Here is a 23,138-nt window from a genome sequence, read left to right as displayed (position 1 = left end):
GGGCAGTATTGAGAAAAAAGGAGAATACATAATTAAGTTCTGCTTTTTTGCTTATGTGGAATAAACTTTCCTTTCTCTGTCTCTCCTTGTCCCACACACTCTCCATCTCCACCTTACCATTTCTAATGAACCTCCACGGTGCGTGCCCCCACCACCACCACCACCCATGTTATGCTACGTCATTTTTGTAGAGCCAATAAGGCTGTGCATAAGTTTATGGACGTAGGCACGCTTCAATTAAACTGAAATACACATTTTGCGGATCATGTACAAAAATCCCGGACATTCAGTGTTCAGGATTTTTATTTTTATTTTCCTGGACAGACCATGAAAATCCTGGACAATCAGGAAAATCCTGGACAGGTGGCAACCCTAAACGTGAACATTATGCAATCCATTTAATTGGGAACGCGTCTGCACTCAAGAGAGGGAGAGAGAGCCGCAGGTTCTGGCTTGTCATTGTTGATAAGTGGTATGTCCTTCTTATAAGAAACTTTTAAAAGGAAATCATGAAGTCAACAGTAGTTCCCACATAGCGGAGCAGGCAGAAGATCATTGACAAATAAACGTGAATTAAAGTGACTGTCTTAAAGCGACAGTGCACAATTTATACATTTGTTAAACAGCAAAAAAATTGGCAGTATTTTTAAGCAATTCACATTTTAAAACAAATACTTTTCATACTAAATTATAGGCTATAAAAAATTTATTTTTTTTTATGTGTGTGTCGTGCGGCCCGCCGGGCAATTTTCAAAACCCAATGTGGCCCTTGAGCCAAAAAGTTTGCCCGCCCCTGGGTTAAACAGTGTTTGCTACTGAGAAGAAACCTTTATAGCAACAATACAAGATCACTGCACTATGGTAAAGCAATGACCGACGACACCAATGATAAGATGAGATAGTCTTCTTGACGTTACACTGATATAGGCTCTTCACTGTTTTTTTTTATTTTTATTTCATAGCAACTATTTATTATTTTCTACACCTTGAAAAAATATATCTCAGTGGTGCGTATGGCCATGACTATACCTTCAACCTTTTCCCTAGCTCTGCTGTATGTCCTCGATCCCTCCCTCAATCATTATAGCCTTAATATAGTGGCTATAATGATTGTTTTCTATTCCTGTATAATAAGGTTATTTGTCATAATTGTGAGAAAATGAAGAAGTGAGGTAAGTGAGGGCATGTTATTTTCATTTACCCAATTCAGAATGGAAATATGAAATACCTATTAGGCCTATCAATTTGGAAGACAAACTAAATAGCATGTGCCGAGTAAAAACGAAATAGACGTTTTAGTTTTGAAAAGGAACAGACATTTTGCTCTCTGTTCCGTTTTCTTAACTCCTATAGCAGCCTGTACAGCCTGTCCAAGGCACACATGTATGGCTGCCGAGGATCTATATCCATCAGATCTCAAAGGCTCAATTCATCAAGCTGATTAACTTGATAATCTAGACACAGGGAATCATAAATCCCCAACCAAGTAACAGTGATCAGCGCTAGTCTTAACCTCTAACTCACACGGCGGCCATAAATTATTATAGCTAAACTAACGTCCCTCTACTCCATTATAATAGCTGTAGAACAAGAGAAGGACAAAAACAGAGTGGCTGATAGAGATAGAATAAGTGTGTGTGTGTGTGTGTGTGTGTGTGTGTGTGTGTGTGTGTGTTTGTGTGAAAAACAGTGCAATAGAGTCAATCTTTGCCTGCGGAGGAGGGTGGAGAACTTTGCAGTGCGCTCTCTGCTCAATGTTTGATTCCTTTAGCTACTGGGCCTGAATGGAGAGTTGGCAAGGCGAGTGCAAACGAGCAGTGGGTAGGGAAGAGGTGTCAGGTTGCGCTGTGGTGTGGTGCGGCCTTCTCCTACCTCACCTCAGGCGGGTCTTCACTTATACATCAACCCACTGCATCCACACCACCACCGCCTTCTCCCAGGGTCTCAGAGGCATCGCATAAACACTGACGTGCTGAAATATTCATTGTGTCTTAGCTACCTTGCACAGGATGCTAATATTCTGCTGCCGCTGGATTTGTGGAGGACTTACATTATATGTTTGATGAGAGAAAGGATATGTATCAGTTGAGTAGATGTGATCATCATTTTGATGAACAGATGCAGTTTACTAATTGATACTGTTGGTTATATGCTTGTGATGAATGTAGAGAACAAAATGCTCCTAATTAATAGGCTACTTGAGTGCTAAGCAGTGTATTGTTTGTTACTTTCATCACAGCCATAAAACCAGCATCACCAATTTAGCAATTGCACCGATAGCACATGCCAAAATGATGTCAACCAAATTAATTAGGATGATTTTAGTTTCTGCGATGCTGCTGCTGATGTTATGGTGGTGGTGGTGGTGTTTGTAGCTGGTAATGGTGGTGGTGGGGGCTGTTGAGGAAACACGCTGCCTCCCTGCTGTGCGGGCATTCGTTTGGTGTTGTGCAGAGCCCTCTTCTGGCTGCTGCTGCTCTCTCCTCCAGTCCAGCCTCGACACCCATACATTTCCTCTCACAACCTGCAGAGCACACATGCCCACTGCTCTGCCTGCATGCGTCGTGCTTATATGCTAAACTGCTGTTTAAACACGACTCAGAGAGCTATGATGACTTTAGGAGAAGGCAGAAGCTCACTCAGTCCTCTCTGGGTAACCATTAAATTTAACTGCCTGTGGGTCATTAATGGATTAAATGGCCAAGGACAACTCCATATATTTGACCTTTGTAAAGATACTTAGCACACAGAACATGAGATTAATGTAGATGCCTGTGAGTGTGTGTGTGTGTGTGTATCAATTCAGTTTAGGTTTTCTTGAATGGATGCATTAGACAGAATGTTTGAGCGAGGACAGAGCAGGGGGTCATGCTGGCATTCAGTGGGAATGTGTGCAATCACAGGCTACACACTTGCATTAGCACATGTTAGAGAATCGGGGACTGATTTACCTGTGATTCAACTAATAAACTGGCAGCCCTTTTTTTAATGATTACTGGGCTGTGCCAAAATTACATCATTAACATCCCAACTCACATCGAGAGATTTTCCTGGAAACACACCACGCAACACATCATAACTCTGTTTTATATCTGCAGGAGGCTGCTTATATTAGCCCTGCTAAGGCAATCTGCATTTGACATTATAGCAATCGGCTCCGAGTGAGCCCGTGCTATTTGAAGGCACTCAGCGACGCTTTCAAGTCACTCCAGCGAACAGGAAATTCCAATCCCAGGGTGCTTTGCAGCGGTGATGGCACAGGGAGGGCCCCTTTGTTGCCTCCTCTTTAGCCTAGGGGAAACTTCAGAGGGGCTTCTTCAAGCTTGCACATCAACCGTGCTGGAAGTTAGGGGGAGCGATGGGGGGTGGGAGAGGGTGGAGGGAGTCGCCCGGGAAATCGCCTGTTTTCAGATTAATGGTGGAGTGTCCAGAGAAGCTTGGTATACAAAACAGGAGCGGCAGGAGCATGCCACACTCCCAGTACCGGTACATCTGGAGTGGTCTCCCTGGGGAGAAGGTATGGGAATGAGGAGTGTTCTTCTCTACTTTGGGGAAAACTTTGTCATGAAGAAGTACGACTGAACATGAGAGCAAAAAGGCTCTTCTACTGACTCTCTTCTTTATTTATTTCTTTCTTTTAGGAATAAAATAAGCTGTTCTAATGTTCTGAGAGACACTGCCTAGGCGGAAACATTTGTGAAATGGCGCACTGGTGCGATGAGTGAGTTGTACTTTTCCGCCTCTGAGAAACGGCATGTTGAGACAGAAGCAGCCATATATTTCCTGCCACTGCTAGACCAAATATATCCCCCTGGAGCCAATTCGATCCAACTCTGATTTTGAAATTGTGTTTCGGGTAAGGTGAATAAAATGGAGATGTGTGAAAGATAAAGCCGGATAAACACAAAAATTATGCGCACACACACAAACACACACACACACACACACACACACACACACACACACACACACACACAGGCAGTATCCACTTGGATGATGAAATATTCATGGTATGAATCTTATGAAAAAAGTGTTTCGTTCTATTTCCAGAGGTGTGCAAAATGAAGGTCATCTGCTCGTGAGGCCAGAGAGTCTCTCTTGGCCTAAGCGAAGCGTCCGCGGCACCAGAGGCCAGCAGGGGCAGCCTGCCCTGGGAAGTGGAGCAGAATGTCAAATTGAGCCAGGGAGCATGGCCCAGCCATTGCAGCACCATTCAAACTCTCTCTCTCTCTCTCTCTCTCTCTCTCTCTCTCTCTCTCTCTCTCTCCCCCCCCCTCTCTCTCTCTCTCTCTCCCTCTCCTCCTCTCTCTCTCTCTCTCTCTCTCTCACACACAGACACACACACTCAGTCATTCACACCGTCATGCACTCTCTCCTTCTCTCTCCCTCTCTCTATCACTCACTCAGGATAGATAGATATATAACAAAAAGATACACACACATATATACACGTATAAGAAAAAAAAAAATGTTTTGTTGGATTTTTATAATCAAATTATAAAATTCCAACAAAACAGTACTACAATATAACAACTTGTAATGCCAGGGATGTTTCCTTTGTAGTAATGTGTATTGGTGCGAACGTGTGGGTGTGTGTTATGTTTGTGTGTTCGTCTGTGTGTGTTTGTGCAAGTGTGTGCACACTTGAATGGGCAAGGGCCTTCTACTCGATTTTGCTAGTCTAATTGTGTAATTATCTCCATGCATCCAGGATGAGTTCAGTTAAGAGCCATTTTAAATAAGCGGCTTAAGGGGGAAAAACAGTGTAGACTTTTGTTAATGATCAGGTTCATTTAGAGCCTCGAAGGTAAAGGATAGGGAAGGCACAGCAGGGGAGTGTGTGTGTGTATGTGTATATGTGTTTGTGTGTGTGTACACATGTATCTTTCTCTGAGCAGAGCCTCGCTGTGTTGCCCCAAGGGAACTCTATCTCAGTGTCACATGCAAGAGCCGCCCACTGGCCAGGGGCACCCAAGAAACTCCTCCCCAGCAGACAGACAGATTACATTTTCTTGCTTTCCTTTTTTTTGTTGTTGCTATGGATATTGAGCTAAGCGAATAGCCTCTGTTTTGAAATTAGCACAGATTGTGTGTATGGAGTGGAGACAGAGAGGTAAACAAAAAAAAATAGAAAAAAAATGAGGTATAAGTGAGATGAGAAAAGTGCCAAGGAAACATGTAAGGAATTACATGTCTGGGGAAGGAGCCGCTGAGGAGCCGCTGAGGGTTAACAAGCTGAAGGTAGCAGTGCAGAGAAAACCGACGTATGAAGCCAAAGTTAAAGCTTCATGGCAAAAAACCCTGTTATCATTTCTACTCGAAACTCCCAATGATCATCAGAACCTTCTGGAAACCTGTCAGAACAACTACAGCTCTCTCGCTCTTTCCTTTACCAGTTCCTGACTCCTCACTCCATGTCTCCTCTGCCATCATAGCCTCCTCCTGTTCATGATAAACACAAAGAGGAACAGCAGAAACATTCTCTCATTTCCTTCCTTTTCTCTCTCTTTCTTTTTCTCTTCCTCTCTATAGAGGGGGAAAGATGGAACAGCACCAATTACCGTGGCAACTGCTCGTTAGTGCGATTGATAAGATGATTAGACGGTTGTGATGCCCTGCTAACATTTGACATTGTGTGCATAACAATCACTCCCCCATTTTATCAGAGGTCCTTCACATCCTGATCACTTGCCAAGGCACCAGAGACGCGGCGGCGAGAGGGGCAATGCAATCAGCTTAATTAAGTTCCATTAGACGCTCTCCAGCCTCGACGAGACCAGACGAGACGTGCAGCCAGAGAGAATGAGGATGAGAGGGACAACGAGACAGCACCGGACGCCGGATGAGGGAGTCGGAAGGGGAACACAAGAAAGATTAATTAGAACCACGGAAGGAAGGAAGAGAATGGGACTTACAAGCACGGAAAGAGGGAAGAAAAGCCCAAGACGGGACGTACGTTCATGCTGTTGTACGCGAGTGTGTGTGTGTGTGTGTCCCTATGATTACGTGAAGGAGAGAGAGAGAGAGAGTCTGTGTGTGTGTGTGTGTGTGTGTGTGTGTCCCTATGATTACGTGAAGGAGAGAGAGAGAGAGTCTGTGTGTGTGTGTGTGTGTGTGTGTGTGTGTGTGTCCCTATGATTACGTGAAGGAGAGAGAGAGAGAGTCTGTGTGTGTGTGTGTGTGTGTGTGTGTGTGTGTGTGTGTGTGAAAAATTGTGTGGGTATGTTTGTGTGTGGGGTGAGAGAAAGTGTAAGTCAGTCACTAAGAGATAATGAAGGAGCACAGAGAGGGGAAGAGAAAGGGGGATGTTTTAGGCTTGTTACAGACTCTTAAATGTCATGTCAGTTGGGTCTGAAATCTGTCTCACCTCTGCTTTCCCCAGTGGTCCCACTGACTCTGCAGAAATTCCATGGTAAGAGTAATTAATCTCACACTTCTCTTCCACTCTGCCTTCATGCCTCTCATCTCTCTCTCTCTTTCTCTCTCTCTCTCTCATCCTCTGTTTAACTGCTCCCAAAACAACTTGAGACCTCTCCACTGCCGTACCCCTTCAATGGACTCACTTCTGCGCTTTTCATGCTGTCAGTACAAGCTCATATTTTCCACTAGTGCTACTCTTCATGATGAGTTAATGAGCTTTTTGCTGTGTATGACTCAGTGAAACACAAAGTGGCGATAATGGTGATTAGTAACATATAGATACACGTTTTGGACAAGGCTTATGAAGCACTTCTATACATCACGATGGCAGGGATGGGGTTCTGGGTAAGGTAAATTTCGCATCATTTCGCAGGACCAAGGATTAAGTTGTGATCAGGAAGAGAAAGTTAACCAAGTGGGACTGTATGCAAAAGTAATCGACAATGCCTGGGGCGAATAACCCTCTTCAAGAGCTCAATGTGACTGAAATCTCTTCAGTGGCAGGGCCTGTAAATGAAGGTGAAGTCACACACTGAGCGTGCGGCGGCGGCAGCAGCATGCATCTCTCCGCTCACATTCAGGACCCCGGTGTTTCTCAAAACACGGGCACTCCCAGAAGTCATCCCAGGGGAGAGCCTGTCGCCCTCTTTTACACTGCTTCTAAACGGTAAAGACAGCTCCCCATACCAGCATCTCATGAGTAGCAGACTCTGCAAAACTGTACACTCCTATCAGGCTCTCATCCAAATATGCATTTCCGTTTGCTCAAGCAACCCAAAGTGATCAGCTGTCTAACATTATACAGGAATACTTGGGAAAGGCAGAAAAGAAAAGGTATTTCTTGCATTTCTTGCTCTCCACTGCTGTTCTTTCTCCACAGTTTAGAGTCAATCAGCCCCTAAAGTGACACTTCAGTTTAAGTCCTCAGGTTAAGTCCATCTGTCTCCCTCGTCTTCAGTACTATCTCCCAAACTCTGTAGTTCTGTCTCGCAAACACTACATAAGCATTCTCCCATACTGGCAGACAAGTTACCATATGGTAAACTGGGAATGTAATATAGAATAAGATGCTCTCTGTAAAGTGGACCAACTACTTACTTTCACCTTATCAGCCTTCTGCTCCCTCCACCCCGCCTATCTCTCTGATCAACATCTGCTAAGGTTTAATGGGGCTGTGATGGACATCCCTGTTAACGACATATAAAGGGAGGTTGCAACAAAACTTTTACCAAACAGGCCTCTCCAGCTTGTCCTTGTGAAAGGATAATAATAGTTCTGACAAGAAATTCTCTGAATAGGTTTAAGACTTTTATTCATGTTTAATGCAAAGGTACTCTGGGACCAAGCATACTACAGTGTGTGTATCCTGCTTATCCAACCCTCTATCCTCATGAGACATATGTTCTAAGAACCTTGAAATGTTTTATACAAGTAGGTTCACAAGAAATTCTCTTTTACTAGTTTAGTTTTGTTACTTCCCATGGTTATTTTTCTCCCACAGAAATCCATTAGCAAGAGTGTTCCCCCTGGTTATCAAACCCATGTTCTTGGCATATTATGAGTTAAAACGACAGGAACCCAGTTGAGTGTGGAGCTTTACAGGACAGGTACGTTTTAGGCGCCCTATGTATGTCTGACCTGATGTCCATTATCAGCAGTAGCTTCTAACAGGGGAAGTGCTGGGAGAAGATGTAGTGTAGCATGTACTGCCTCAAGGAACCCTGTTCCATCAAGATGAGTTGATGCCAGCCCAGTGATGAAGATGTATGCTGAAAAGAAAGAGATGAAAGGCACCACCACACGTTAAAAGACCATTGGATGTGACTTCAAAGTGGGGAAAGGAAAATCTCTGAAAACGATCATGGTAATGAAACAGTTTCGGAAAAAAGTCTTTGGTGACACACGCAGCAGAACACAGCTTAGACTAAAAGAGACTATATTCAATATTGACAAAGTAACTATCTCAAAGGAAAAACATGCACACAAGGCCTACAGCAGGTTTTAAAACTGCCTTTGAATCTGTCATCTTTGCAGTTTAAAAAAGACGTGTATCAAAAAGTGTTTAGAATCCCCTGTGGTGACATTTGCAGAGTTGGTTTATGGCCCCCTTTGATATTTCAAACAGTGGCAGGTTAAATCATATCATCTTTGAACATTCACAGACATGTTCATAGGATGTCAGAAATCAGACACTTTAAAGAGATAGGCACTACACTTCTCCATTAATTTTAATAATTTCAGTCTGCTCTCGGCTTGTGCATGTTCTGCAGTGGATTCAAGAACACCTGGAGAGCACTTAAACGCAGCATTCAGATTTCATGTTGACATTAGCAGTACAGAAAAGAAAGGGAGCGAAATCTATTACTGTATGTTTTGAGACAGCCCCAAGCCAGGACATTAAGTCAACTCCCCAGTGAAGATTAGTGTGTGAGAGAGAGAGACCAAGAGAGACAGGGTGTGTGTACAGTATATGTGTATACATGCGATCTGATTGGCTGATTCTTGTGCTGGTTCTTGTAAAGTTTAAATGTTCTCAACTCTGCCACAAGTAATGAGATTAAAGTGTTGCAACAGACCCACAATTCAACGCATGACGTTGCCCATTCAAAGTGAGCAAGAAGCGTTAGTACCGAAGTCCCACCTGATAAGACACTGATGTCCAACACTTAGTTTAGTTTAAGCTGTTTAATTTGCTTGATTAGACTTGATCTCATGAATAATACATTAAAACGTATTTGATGATGCGTTTCCTTTCACCTGTACTACCTTGAAATTTCTCTGTGGTAGCCTAAGCAAGGAATTACAGGAGGGCAAAAAAAAGCCAATTGACCTGTCGCTAAGCCCCGCCCCCCATTGTTACCGTGTGAAAACTCGGACAAACAATCCAGACTTGATTAGAAATACATTGTGGACAATGGCAGCTGACAGTATATGAAAGCAGGCTTTGAGCACATTTTGGTCGATAAAAGGATTTACTTTCCTCCAGAAGCTATCAAAAGGGACTTAATTATGCTATGGAGGGGTGTATTCAAAACTTTAGAATACATACAAGGTGACAAGCAGTTGTGGCGAGTAGCCGTGCAAATCCTACTGACGTTAATGCTAGCTAGCTAGTGGAAGATTGATACTAAGATATGTTAGGTTACGTTAATATTTGATGTAGTAAGAATATAGTAGTTGGTTAATGAGCATTTTCATCTTGGGATTTAACAGGGAACCTGTGCCCACGTTGTTGGCTTAGTTGCCTATACGTCAAGCTGTTGCAAACGCAAGAGACGTCCTGTAGGCTACTTTTGATGAAAATATACCCCGTTTTCTAGCTTCTCCGGGTACCGGCTATCAGTATTACACGTATTATCCGTTGGGGTTTTTTGAGTTAATAAACTCCAAAAATAACCATTAATTTGTAATTTTATGCCTGCCCCCTGTTGTTTCCTATGGAGTTGTCCGAGCTGATGTCCGAGTCCCGTTGAGGCTGGACTGTCATTGGCTCATCAGCGTTCTAATCAGCCAAACAGGTTTTCCTGCCCTGTAATGTCAGTAACCAATCCATTGTTGGAAACTGTATGATTGACATTTTGCCTTCTGTTTACTTATTCACAGGGCTGGACATATTCATATGGCATAGGGCATTTTCCTGGCCTACCTTTTGGGCCAATCAAATTACAGGTGCTCTAAGTGATGTCATACGTTTTTTAGGCTAAAACATTTTTTGTCACTTACAGCAAACATCACCTCAGCATCCGCTAGCTGCCTGTGTCCTAAGTACACGTGATCTCTGCGGACAACCCAGGCTCCAAAAACGGCCACAAAACAACTTGGGCAAACCTTGCCCATTAAAACATAACAAACTGTTCCAGCAAATCACCGACGAGATGCACAACGCGTTTAGGAGAGTTTTAATTGCACAGGAAGGAGGGGGAGGAAGTAACTAGCTAGCTTTCTGTTTTGTTTGAACGTCAACAGAAGTGACGTTACCCAGCATCGCTTAGAGCGCCTTTAAATTACTATTAGTTATTGTTATTTTAAAACATGGGCAACAAGGACAGACAGCGGCCATTGGCTTAATTTCTATACTGGCACTACACTGGCCCAATAACAAGTTTTATCACACGCCCTACCCCTCCCACTTGGAGCCAAAATCCAGTGAGCACGTCAAAATGGAATGAAGTGCACACAAAAGTTGCGGAAGGTAAAGGCGAGATGTCAATTGTGTAGAAATGTGCTGTACCCGACATTTAGGTAGCTTATGTCAGCAACAATTTGAACTTCAGTAAGGAGATGTAAGCAAACCTATGCTATTACAGAGAGACAGTGATTAGATTAGAAGGTGAATGTGTGGCAAACACATATGGTAAGTTAATTAAGGCCTACTTGGTTTACTGACATTTAAGTAGGCTACAATATGCAACCCATTGGCAAACGTTTACACCTGGAGATGTCCTTTTAGCTCGTGTCATGTTTGCTAGCTTGTGGGCTCAGTTTGTGTAGTGCAGTGCTACCAAAATCATATAAATTAATAACATTGTAAGACATTTACCTCTTCTATGATCCAAGAATGATTTCATACGAGTTATTATGACCGCCGCTAGCGAAGCGGTCATATAGGGATTGTCAACGTTTTTTTTTTTTTTTCCCCGTCATCTACTTCCTGAATTTTTGGTCAACGATACCCAGGACACCGAACCACCGGGGCACATGAAATTTGATGGGTATGTAGCCCCACTAGACTTTTACGGAAAAATTTCATTTGGTCCCCGGGGGCCACTCCCTCCCCGCGATGGGCCCCCCGAAACCCAAAAAATGCAGTTTTTCCTAAATAACTACCTGAACCGTGGCACCGAGGATGAAGACATTTTTATGGTATGTTGGTCTCAAGGTCCCACATCAACCTAGCCCATAATCACTCATTTGTGATTTGCACCGCCCCGGTAAAAAATTAAAATGCAATATCATTCTGCTTTCATCGCCCCTCTCTTCAGTTAAGATGTTCAGAACTGCACCAAGTTTTATGTGTATGATTAACCTGACATTCTCTGGGGGTAGGCCAAGTTTCGTAGAATTTCATCCATGGGGGGGGTCTAAAAAAATTAAGTTATGTGTACATTTAGTGACTGTACACTCATTGGCCTGTAGATGGTGGTGCACACATATACACACGCACACAGGCACGCACATACCATCAATATCGGCAATTACAACAGCCGATACATAATTACAAATTCAGTAGGATTAAAGGAAAACCAAATATTCATCATAATAATTTGGCTGCATTTCCAGTATTGGCTTCACGTAGTCGTTTGTCCACCAGATGGCGCATCGTTGCAGTGAGACGTAACCTAAAGTGGGTTGGAAAGACACTATGCTTCCTACAAGGACAAGACTGTAGTTTACCGCAGAGAACGTCTAATAAGGGTAGGATGATTTCTGCATGACATGTAATTCCCATTTCTTCTTGAAGCCGAAATAAATCTGAGAATGTTTATTGGACATGCTTGGTTTTTACTGCAGGTAGGCTACGTTAATCTTAAGTTATATCTATTTGTAGAAAACCATAAATGCGGTTATAGGCTACCAAGAAAATTGATAACAGCACTAATTGCATCTTTCGACTGTCATCTCATTTGCTTATGACCAAAACCTAGGCTTAACCTGACCCTAGCCAGATGAATGTCGTTCCGCTTAGCTCCGCCTAGCTTCACTCACATCCATCTGGGACCTCTTCCATTGAGAGTGATTTCTCCAACCAACTTTATGGTTTAGCCAATCAGGACGCAGGGCGGGAGTTTCATAGATGTGACATAGCGTAGAAGCGACTGTGAGTCTGTTATTAGCGTCACAGGTTGGCTTCGATGTGAGTGGTTGAAGTAGCACGTCAATAGATGACGGACAAGTGGCTTATTCAATCATATGCAAGCATTTTTTGATTAGGCCCAGCCTTCTGAAGCAACACTTCAATGGATCGGTTCCAGATGGATGAGTGGAGCTAGGCGGAGCGAAATTCATCTGGCTATTGCCAGGTTAACCTAGGCTACTAACAGGAGTTAAGTGAGTTAGCCACAACACGTTCGCTACGTGATGGTTTTCTAATGGAAAATATAGGCTACCTGAAAGATAACCTGTCTATGATGCATCCTAAACACCGGGCTGGGAAATTTAGCTCAAAGTCTCAAAAAGCATCTGAGTCAACGTTCATTCCCAAACACCCATATAGGCTACTTCAATCCTCTATTTTCAAAGGTGATTCAAGTAAGGAAGAGCATGGCTCAAAGTAAAGTAACTAGGACTGAAACTACATAAATTCGTCAGAGTGAATAATTTGTGTCAACTCGCCGCAATGTAGATAACGCACCCGTGATCTACATCTCCATTTAAAGTTTAAATTTTAAACCAAATGTTTTAGAGTGCACGTTGAGAGATGTATCCAGGGCAGGGCACATATTTGTTGCACGTGCTACAAAAATCATTCTTTACGATGGATGATTTAGTACCAACGTTACACCGGTCCAATACAGTTTTGCCTATATGGCTATACCGTGAGACTGAGACGTTTTTTGTTTGTTCGAAGTCGTGTTTAGAGTGTGAGAGGGGAGTCGATGTGCTTTGATTCCAGCTTGGTAGTACAAGTAGTCTATGCGATTAAAAAACACGTGTGTGTGTGAAGTATCCAAACAATGATAACGCTTTCATTATGGCTGCATTAGCCACAGACCTTGAGCTACTGTACAGTGGGTTGGGTTCCATTTAGAAGTGTCACTTTCCGTGATTCACACAGCTGCGTGAAATGTATTACTACTTATGCAAAACTATTCACTTTTCGCCAAGAGGTGGCAGCTTAAGTCCGCTTGATACTGTAAGCCATTGGTTCCCAAAGAAGATTTTATTTGGGTCGCCAGCATAGCCTAGTGACAATTTATGTTGTGTAATAGGCCTAGCATAACTCCCTCTATGCATTTTTGCATTTAGAATAGCTCTGAACCCGGGGGCGAACACGTCGCAGGTGCGTGGATATCTCAATCGCAAAATTAAACAATATTTCTATCGGGCGCCTACCATGGACTAGGCTGGGTGAACTCAGCCTGATCTGCCGGCAATTCCTTTTTGATTTCTTAAAATATTGAGCTTGGTATGGCGAAAGCCAGACTAACCATGGACCAATTGCAAAATGCAAGGGAACATGAATCAGCATATTATTTGCACAAACAATAACGGACAGTAGCTCTTCAAGTTGACCCATTAAAATGTGTATGAACAGTCTAGCAACGCATTTCATGAAGGCCCTTTTGGACATGTCAGTTATTTGCACCACTGGGTAAAACGGCATTTTGTTTTAGACTATTTAATTTATACATTGACAATAAAGCTGAATATCATATGAACTAGATGACTAAACTTATGCATATGTAGACAGAAAATCCATGACATGACCTCTCTTCTTGATAGCTGTTGAAAACTGCATGGAACTGACAGAGATTGTTTTGTTTAATAATAAATAAATAAATAAATACATTATGCTGCTACCTTCTGCTTTTCCCAAATACAATGTAGCCTACAGGTGTACCTTTCATCAGTCCAGTTGCAATGGATGGACTGTGATGAACTGCCCTACTTGTGATTGTTTAGATATTTTAAAGGTTTTATAACAATGCTACAAATTTTTTGGCAAGTACTACAAATCTATTCACCTTTGCAGCGCAATGTAGGCTACTTTGTGTGCGGCCCGCAAACACACATTCCAATCAAGCATACACAAAAGTTTCAAGAGTGGGGGATGGAGTAGAAGATAGAGACAAATTCATTAATATGATTTATTTTCGCGGAATGGATGTACAGGACTGAGCAGCGGTCATATTTTGTACCGCTATGCGGTACATCTAGTTTTTTAACATTTAGTTTAACTAATGACATAGAAAACATCCCGAATTCTATCCACATATCGTAAGGCACTATGCAAAAAGTTATTTCCAGTCATAGCCGAACACAGTGAGATGCAAGTGTTCCAATCCACTTAGATATGTTATTACGCTACTCTCACGTCCTTAAAGTGGCAGGCAGTCAATTAGACTTACACACCACCAATGTAATAACATTAAAGAAAAGTGTAGTCTAATAGTTTAAATCAATATGAAATTACTAGATACTTAGTTGGCTATCAGTAATTATGCAAGTCACAGAATATGAATTATTAAAAAGATATGAACTTAATATGAATTACAACATATATGAATGTATTGAAACATATGACATTATGCCATCTCTTTAGGGGGCTGTCTTTTTTGGACAGTTCTACGAAAGGTTATAGGCCTACTGCTTTGTGAATTACCCCAGTCAAAGTATTTACACAAATAAAGTAGGCCTACTTTGATTTTCTGTAACCCTTACTATTTACCTTTATTTATCCTTTTTAAAAAGCATCAAGATAATCCGTGTAATTTGGTCTTACATTAATACTGGGACTAACCTTAATTACCCTCAATTAAAAACTATTTGTGCAATTTTCACTTCCTCTCGCAATTTCTTCGCAACAAACAGCTAAAAACACGCAACTTCCATCGCAATTTTTTACAAAAGTTGTCGCGAAATCAGGCATTTTAGATTGCAACAATCTCAAAAAATCCTTGCGAAATCCTGGAGGGACTGAAATGTGCTGCTAACTATCAAAATACTGATGCTATGTTTGAAGTTGCGCTGCTTGCTGTTAAAGGGAATGACAGATGTCATTTTAAAGGATGTTACGCCTAAAACACATCCATGTTGATTAAGAAACATAAGACCAATCTTTTTGTGCCAGGCGCCGATGTTTGATAACAAAACCACCCCCAACGTGGACTTGACAAACCCCAAAATTTGTTTAAGCTATTTGCCAGTGACCATGCATTTTAGATCACCAAAATATAGCCCTTTATGTCAATATGACCTCCCTATTTGGAGTTATATATGCTTCTCCATTCATTTGAATAGGGGCCTGAGGTAGTCTGAAATAACTGCCGGAAAGCATTACCAAGATGGAGGCCGAGTGGTATGACTTGTTCGAAAGGACTTGGTAAAAGCTTTACTTTATTTTTTATTAATACATTTTTATCTTAACAAATAGTTATAATAATAATAATAATAATCAAATAGTTGTTGGTTACAGAAGTTGTATAACACTTTGAATTTTTGTGTGGTGTTAAGGTTACAAAAAACCCCTCTTTGACACATTAGGGCATGTTCATACTAGGCGTCTTTTTCGCAGTTGCCAGTGTCCGATTTAAATTATAATCCTATGAGTAGACCGTGTTTTCAAAAAAGTCCTCGGACTCTTTCAAAATGCGAATTGCTTTTTCTGCAGCTCAGAGCTGTTTTTAAAGTTGAGAAATGCCCTGTCACAGTGTTTTTTGACAGCTGACCAATCACAAACAGATAACTGGAAAAAACAAAAACAATGGCAGATTTTTTTCTGTCATTTTCAGGCTGTAATTTAAAGTGGTACGAATAAAGATATCAGCCTCCAGCCTCGGCCCCTGCCAGTGCCACCCTCCTGATGAAATATTAATCCGAGCTTCGCGCCTAATGATAATGCACGGAGATGCATGAGCAAGGAGTTGAGATAGAGAGAGAGAGAGAGAGACGTGTCCATCTGAGGCAGCAGAGGACAGTAAAGGGGGAAAAAAAGTGCAGCTCACAAAGCTTCTACTCTGACGGGTGTTTTATTAGGATAACCTCCCTGTTCGAACAAATGAGCTGCAGTTCTGTACGTCACGCATGAAGGCAGTGGTGAGTTAGGGTGGGGTGGGATGGGGGGTGGATAATTAAATTACTGTGTCCCTGAAGGGACTGTAAGATGTTCTGGCCTGCAGACCTCATGGATCTCCCAGCAGCCAGTTACATTTGAGGTTAATGTAGCTGTGCACTGGAGGCAAGGCAGGGTACACTCTCCCTCACACGGGCAGGGGAGAACAGCAGGGAGCGTTTACCCTATACAGTAGCTGCATCTTTCTCTTTTCTTGCTCTTTCTATTTCTTTGACTGCATACACACTAAGTCGGGTAAATCTGAAAATGGAGATGTGCAAAAACACTCTCCATCCACACTCGGTGCACTCCAGCCAGTATAGTTTTCTACATGTTCCACACCTTCTGCATCCCCAACCTGTATACCCTAACCTCAAGCTCTCTTTTCCTACAAACATAGATACGTCCATTTCAAACATCCGTTTTGTCCGTATCCATAAGCTTTCAGAAAACATGCAGAAGACAGACAAAATGAAAGAGTATGGATGGATGGCTCCATTTATACCTATGTGTACTTAGATATATAGGGGGGAATTCTTCCATGTGCGTAAGGGTGCGTAAGTCAAAAACAGCGCGTAACTACGCGCATTTCCCTCTGCGCGAATTCTCCCCTTGGCTTAAATCTGTCATTAATGTGTGATAGAGGGAGTTACGCCTTTTATAAGGAGCAACCCCAAAATATGGGCGTTTCTTATATATACAACAACTCTTGCGCACATTCTGCCATGGCTTAAGCACCTTTCCAGCTACGTGCTCCGGAGGGCTGTATTAAGGTTGAGCGCCACTAAAAGGTGAAACAGCATATTGCTTTGACGTCGGCAGTAGGCCTAGTTCTAAATACATGTAGGCTACACAGAACGTTACAAACTAACATTACAGTATCAAATTTGGTGCTTAATATACTGCTTAATATACAGCTTCATGTTTTCCATTACAGTGTCACACATACATGTATTTCCCGATATTACCTTATCCATGAGACTACATTGTTAAATAGTGAAAACCCCGTTATAATCACCCACTTTGGATATTGGAGCTTACCGACTGTGCATCTTCAGTTTTAACTTGCCGTGAAGTCATAATCCCAGAGCCTCCCTCGTTCATCTGTCCATTTCTTCCCAATTTGACCGAAGTCATCCATACATTGCACAGACGTCTGGACTATTGTTGAGCAGCGTTTATATTCGCCTGTCTCTTGATTCGTGTGTAGGCCTAATAGAGACTGGTATTGTTATCCGAGTCTCTCTCAATTCCCTCCATAGTGTATAAATTAGCTTTTAGAAGTGTTTGTTGTTGTGGCAACAATGCATCATTGTTTCTGGAACTTTCCCCTTTCCCTGTCCACACAGACCTGGTGTTTTCAAATGAAGACACCTCAGAGGGCATTTTTTAAAAGTATCATTTTCAGTGACAATGTGTATGTGGATATTATGGATAAAGTGTAATACAAATTAACACACACTGACTGATATACCTTATTTCTGTTAAAGCAAAAACATGAACTGTCAGGGTTCATTTTAAGTCAGCAAATAATTTCTAGAATGCGCTTTTGACTTTGAGTAAACCCCCAAAACAAGATTTTTAAGCAATAGAAAAAAACATTCTTTGTATGATAACTTTTGTATTTTCCTGTAACTCCATGGTAAGACAGTAATTTGGCTAGCAAACACAGCCAAGGGAATAGCCTCATCATTAGCCCAAGAAGCAGAGCGAAGCAGATGGGAAACAAGGAGGACAGAGCTACTGCATTGCCTCTCCATGTCAGCCTCCATAACCGCCTGTTCAAGTGTCTAGCTCTGTGTGTGTGTGTGTGTGTGTGTGTGTGTGTGACAGAGAGAGAGAGAGTGTGTGTGTGTGTGTGTTGCCACCAGTGAGCCCTGCTGTTTGCTTAATTTCCTCAATTTTCCCCTTCTATTGTTGGCCATAATGTCAAACCTTGTCCTCAGTTGAAGTGTGTGCAGATGTGTGTATATGTGGGTGGGTGAGGAGATCTGTGACAGAGGGAGAGCATGTGTTTGGAGGGGGTGGGTGTGTGGGCATGTGTGCTTGTATGCCTGGGAGCATGTCTCTGTGTGTAAGACAGAAAGGAAGAGATAGCGAGCGAGGGTGTTTTGTGTGTGTGTGTGTGTGTGAGAGAGAGAGAGAGAGAGAGAGAGCTTCTGGCACCGGTCCCCTTCCCATCAGCCTTGAGAGGGGGGAACAGATGGAGCCCTCTGTACGGGAAGACCTCATGTCCGCTCCGATCCCCCACTCCGTCCCGGCATCCAGGCGCCTGGGCCTGAGTGCAGACAGCTGTGTGCCTCAAACCCATTCCTCCCACCCCCCCACCCCGGCACCCTCACTCCTGACCCCCACCCGCCACTCCATCAAATCTTCTTTTATTCTCTCTGCTATATTACTGTATGACACAACCTTGAGGAAAGCACACCCCCATACATCCACCACACACACACACACACACACACACACACACACACACACACAAACACACTCATACACACTTTCCCAGCTTTGCCTTTCCTACACCCCAGGAGAAATGTCCGCAGCCCAAATAGCAAATGGGACTGCCTGTGTTGAAAGGGAGCTGATTGAAGGCTTAGCCTACAGTTGGGTTTTGCCAGTGCGGGGTTCAAATGTCCACAATTGCTGTTACTAGCATGTACGTGTGAATGAAGTCTAAATCTAACGAAAGGTGGAAGCCACTGCATCTTTTCTATCCCCAAATCAAAACTCAGACATTATCCATCTTAATAATCACAATGCAAAACTCAATATAAATCAGCTTCAGTATGCTATCCCTTAAACCACAGGAATGAATAGGGACCAGTCAAGAGTCTTATTTGTCATGTAACCAGCATCTGTATATTCATAAAGTGAAGGCCTAGTTACAAAGCCTGGGGCTGGGTTTCATGATTGGATGGTGTCACTTTTGCGTCACCAGTGATGTTTGTTTGTGCTGCTTTGCTTGTTAGAGAGCCAAGCAGATGGCACCACTGGCAGGTTTAAATTGGTGCCCAAGTCCAGAGGTTAACGCTGAGCGGCCATTTAATCTCACCTGGCCGAACTTATTTGCTCATTACGGTATAGACACCACTATGGCAGGTCCTGTGCAACCATGGTGAGAATTACAGGGGGCTTGACCCCTATTTAAAGCTCTGGCCCTCCTAAAGAAGCCAAAATAAATGTTTGGGGGAGTTGAATCATTTACACATTGTGTACTTTTTGGTCTGTGTTGCACTGTTAAAGTTCTGTGTACTCAAATGGAACAAATGGCATTCTAAACAGCAAGTCAGAGGAGGTGCATAGATATGGGCAGGATGCTCCTTCCTATCCGGCAGCAGTCTGTGGGTACGTCCTTTCTAATTATGGGCAGGTTGACATGATGGTGACATGAGAGGGCCAAGTCCGTTTCAGTCGCCGCTGTGTCCAAAATGACCCTGAGCAGCAGAAACGGGCCTGACAGCCGAGCCCAGTCTGCTTGAGTTCTTTGTCGTCCGACACTCTGAAGGCCTGTCTGCCTTCAAGCTGCAGCTCATCAATGAGAACTAACCGAGGCCATCACAAGGTATTTTAAACGCGCTCAATCAAATTTAGCCACAATGTACAAGTGGTGAAGATGGATGGCTGAAGTTAAAATTAATCATGATCACCACAAATGCCATTCCGTCCCCACTAACTCACCCCAAACCTGCCCTGTGCACCTTAATCCTTAATGTGGATGTGTTCACTCCCCATCACTTGTATTATAAACAGCACTCACTGATGCACTTTTTTTATTGTACTCTACCTTTTAAATTTGTTTTAAATGGCTCTAGAATTGTTGGGAGACTTGTTTTAAAAGCTTTAAACTGTTTACCATGTTGTACTGTAAGTGGCTTTGGCTGAAAAGCGTCAGACAAATGTAATGTAATGTAATGTTATAACATTCTCATAACTGTCGAGACTAAACTGTGTTCCTGATTGCAGAGAACCTAGTGCCGTGCTAAACTATCCTGTTAGTTACAGTATGTTGTGTTCCTGATTGAAGAGAACCTCGCGCTGTGCTAAACTATCCCGTTAGCCATGTTGTGTTCCTGATTGAAGAGAACCTAGTGCCGTGCTAAACTATCCCTATAACCATGTTGTTTACCTGATTGAAGAGAACCTGCTAAACTATCCGTTTAGCCGTGCTGTGTTCCTGATTAAAGAGAACCTTGTGTTATCCATATACAGTAGCCATGTTGTGTACTGCAATTGGCCACCATGTAACAAACTACAGGACATGAATAGATTACGTTGACTCCTCCCCTTAACATAATTGAAAAGTAAAAATAATGGCCAAAAAGATTTTTTTTTTGTCTTTGTTTTCCAGTAAGATACATTCAAAAACATGCATTAGCAAACAAGAGGTTGCACCTCTACCTTGGGGGTCGAGTAACACTCCACTATTGTTAAGACTGACTGGTCACTTTTTTCCCCTTTCAATTAACATGCATGGTGAGCACCAACAAAGTCGTTCCATTTCTGTCCAAACAGTCATTTAATGGAAGTCCTGAAACAGTAGCTCCCAACACCTAGTGCCTTATTATTAAAATGAGTTCTGACTAATTCTGATGAAGCTCTCCTGCTATCTCGCCTCTCACCTGTTGCTCATTGCTCTCGCGCAGATTGCTTTTTTTATTACTATGTCATTTTCTCCCCCAACTAAGCAGCTAAAAGCTACTGGAAGGTAGTGTACTGCTCATTTTGTTTTGTGTACAATTTCTCTCCAGGCACAGGCTAATCAATAACAATTTTAATTAATCTTCTTTTCTGTTGGACAACTCCTGTGTGTTGTGCAGATAAAGAAATGTGACGTTCCCCATTTTCTGAGCATTTTCTGACAGTCTTTGTTTGAGTGTTGGCACTATACGGGTGCTCATCATTGTGCAAATTAAAGTTTCTCACTTGTTCATTTTTCTATCGACTTGTCACGAGGCCGCCTAGTTTTGCCTGTGTATACAGTTGGAGCTACACTGCCACGTTCATACCTTCGAGCTGGATTTTGATGCATTCCAGAAAAGATGCTGATTATTTCATTTGAAATATCATCTCAAATCACAATTAACAGACATACATTTGCATAACTAAAATGCCTACTTCTCCTTGCTTATGTTTACATTTTAAACGTATACTCCCCCCCACCAGTCTCTCAACACACACACACACACACACACACACACTCACACACACACTCACACACACACACATACACATACACATACACACAAACATACACATATGCATGGGTGAGTGGGTGAATTTGGCATTTTACAATGTATTGGAATATGCTCATCCAATCCACACAAGGGTAGAGGTTTTATTTTCCATAATTATTCATAATGTGTTCCCTTATGCTTGCGGGGATGATGCCAGCATTTCTCCAGCTCTCCAGAAAGGCCTTAATAACCTCCATAATCTGCTCAGTTGTTTCTCATTTATTATTCGCCATTGATTTCCATCATCGCTCATATAGCCCCCCTATGAATCACGCCGAGCTGCCGCACGCTCCCATCGCCTGCCTCATGCTGGAGTGCTGATCGATTCAACTGCCCTGAGTTCACAAGAACAGGCTGCTCACTGCGAGAGAAAAAAAGGGGCCCCAATACACTCACACACACACACACACACAGTCATACAAACACATATACAGACACACACACACTCACACACACATATATATATATATATGCTGTAAATCTCACGTAACACACTGGCAAAGTCTGGCAAAGTAGAGTCAGGAAGCAATAGCTGTCTGAATAAAACATTGCTCACCGTCAGTGCGAGGTGGGCACAGCGGTAGTGCTATAGTATTGCTTCAGCTTGCAGCAGTGCAGCGGTGAAACCGGTGAAAAGTAGCCGGCCAACTGTGAGTGGCTACATCACATTAACTCATAGTGTGAACTTCCAGCCAAGGCACACACAAGGACGGTACCTGACCATCACTGGTGACTCTGGCAGAAACAGTGACCTTCCCTCAGATGTGTCTTTGGCTTACAGAAAGCTCTCTGTTATCATACCACATTCAGAATGTAATAACAAACTCATTTCACTCACCCCCACAACACACACACACACACACACACACACATGCACATACACACACACACAATCGTATCTACAGGGCAAGTCTTATAATGCAATTCTCTATTTTGGTGATCTCTCACCCATCATAAAAACCTGGTTGAATGATCCTTTGTTTTACATGTCTGTACATGTCTGACATTTGCCCTCAGAGAGGGGAAACAGATAACCTTATATTGCTAATCAGCGGTTAATTCCATTATCATACATGTCAATAGAGACAAGATGGAAACATCTCCTGGATGGGAATTGATTTCTGAGGTTAAATAATTTCTCCGCAGCACTTAGCCACTTCACAAAAATAACATATTGATGTTTACACTGTGGCGTGGAGTGTGTGAGTGTGTGCACACTCACATGTGTTTGAGTGTGTGTGTGTGTGATTGTGCGAGTGTGTGTGCGTTGTAACAGGCTCTCGAGTGCAGGTGCACACCGCTACACTCTTTCCTCCGAGTGGAGCGGAGGAGCCCAGTGCATCTGAGGAGACTGAGGCAGAGTGGATTAGGGACCTTGCCCGCGCACTGATGGAGTCGGCTGTGTCAACACGGCAAGCGCCCTCGGAGTCTCCAGCTAAATCAATGAGGGGCTGCTGTGGAGGTTATGCAAATGAACGACACACGGATGTGACATTTTGAAAGCCCAGGATGAATCACCACCATTAGCAAGGGCTTTGTCAGATCTTAAAAGGTACTTTCCCGCTCCCGTGATGGAGGTTTGCTTTACGTGTGGCTTTTCTAAACCCCCTGACAAGCCTCCCCATTTCCACACCATGATTTGTGGAGGACAGGGTCAGCCAGTCAGCCAATAAAACACAGCGTGCTCCACTTCTACTCATGTTCAGTCA

At 42.8% G+C, this 23,138-nt stretch overlaps 1 long non-coding RNA gene across 3 annotated transcripts in view; it reads right to left on the bottom strand.

Moving 5' to 3' along the window:
* Positions 1-17,489, bottom strand: part of LOC121720818 — a 29,569-nt gene extending 12,080 nt beyond the window's left edge. Inside the window, exons 1-4 of one of the 3 annotated variants that reach the window (XR_006034634.1) lie at positions 17,234-17,489; positions 8,059-8,189; positions 7,519-7,607; positions 4,020-4,150 (exon numbers count right to left, since the gene is read on the bottom strand). This is a non-coding gene — a long non-coding RNA (uncharacterized LOC121720818). Of the gene's footprint in view, positions 1-4,019; positions 4,151-5,231; positions 5,443-7,518; positions 7,608-8,058; positions 8,190-17,233 lie in introns of those variants that run through there. The other 2 variants (XR_006034635.1, XR_006034636.1) reach the window with 2 other exon arrangements.
* Between the last annotated feature and the right edge of the window lie 5,649 nt (positions 17,490-23,138).

The sequence above is a fragment of the Alosa sapidissima genome, chromosome 10 (assembly GCF_018492685.1).
Source record: "Alosa sapidissima isolate fAloSap1 chromosome 10, fAloSap1.pri, whole genome shotgun sequence".
NCBI lineage: Eukaryota > Metazoa > Chordata > Actinopteri > Clupeiformes > Clupeidae > Alosa > Alosa sapidissima.
The sequence above is the reverse complement of the archived record's forward strand: the minus strand, read 5'-3'. Positions and strand labels throughout refer to the sequence as shown.